A 493-nucleotide genomic window follows, 5' to 3' on the forward strand; every position below is an offset into this window, starting at 1 on the left:
GTGTCTGGGTCTTCTCTCTTTAACATCTTTATGTATAAATAAATAGGGGTTCTTTGAAATACAAAGCTAAGGATAACTTGGCATGGTAACCCATCTTAAAGCAAAATATACTAAGAAAAATGAAAAGATATACTGTATTAGTCACTAGATAAGGTCAAAGTTGCACTGGAGTGGCTAGTGATGGGGCCTCAGTTTCACCAGATGTGTTGAGAGCTCAGGTTTGTGTGTCTCCAAAGAAGGTATAACAGCTTTGAAGTTCTGGAGAGAGAAAATTGCTGGTATTGATTGGATCATGGGGATCTAGTGCATCTTCATTGGAGAGGATGTTAGTCCCAGTAGATGGACTTGTTTGCACTTACATTTTGTGCATTGCCTGAGTCCTAACACCTTTCTCTCCAGTGTTGCCTGTTATTTGGGATGTAGGTTGCGTCTTGATGAATGCTGTCAATCGGAAAGCAAGCTCCACACTGGACTTCATCCAGCAGACCCCCCC

The sequence above is a fragment of the Penaeus monodon genome, chromosome 33, assembly GCF_015228065.2.
Source record: "Penaeus monodon isolate SGIC_2016 chromosome 33, NSTDA_Pmon_1, whole genome shotgun sequence".
Taxonomy (NCBI): domain Eukaryota; kingdom Metazoa; phylum Arthropoda; class Malacostraca; order Decapoda; family Penaeidae; genus Penaeus; species Penaeus monodon.